Genomic DNA, 481 nt, shown 5'->3' on the forward strand with positions numbered 1-481 from the left:
AACAAATCCAAACAAAATTAACTAAAAAAAAATAAGACAGTTACAAGAACAGAATGAAAACAAGCAATTGAAATAAAAATCAAAACAGAATTAACAAAAATCAAATCAAGAGAAACTTACTGATTTTATCTTCAAGGAGTTGAATTCGAATTGAGCCCCCAAATAATATTATATGTTTGTTCTTGGTAAGAACAAACATATAATGTTATTTAGGAATTCATATCGACACTTGGTAGTCTTTTAAAAAATTCCAACAGTTTTCCAAAACCCTAGATCTAAAATTCATAAGGTTTGAGTTGAATTTGGGGGAAAATAATTTGGGGTTTAGGCAGAGGAGGGTTAAGAGAGTATGGGGTGCGAATTTTGGGAATTTTGGAGGAGTTAGGGTCTTGGGCCGGAATTTTTATTCAATATTCGAGAAGTTTGGGCGTGTTTTGAGAGAAATTAAGGCCATGCATGGATTGGGGAGACGAAGACGGAG

Source organism: Nicotiana attenuata, chromosome 1 (genome assembly GCF_001879085.1).
Source record: "Nicotiana attenuata strain UT chromosome 1, NIATTr2, whole genome shotgun sequence".
NCBI classification, from domain to species: Eukaryota; Viridiplantae; Streptophyta; class Magnoliopsida; order Solanales; family Solanaceae; genus Nicotiana; species Nicotiana attenuata.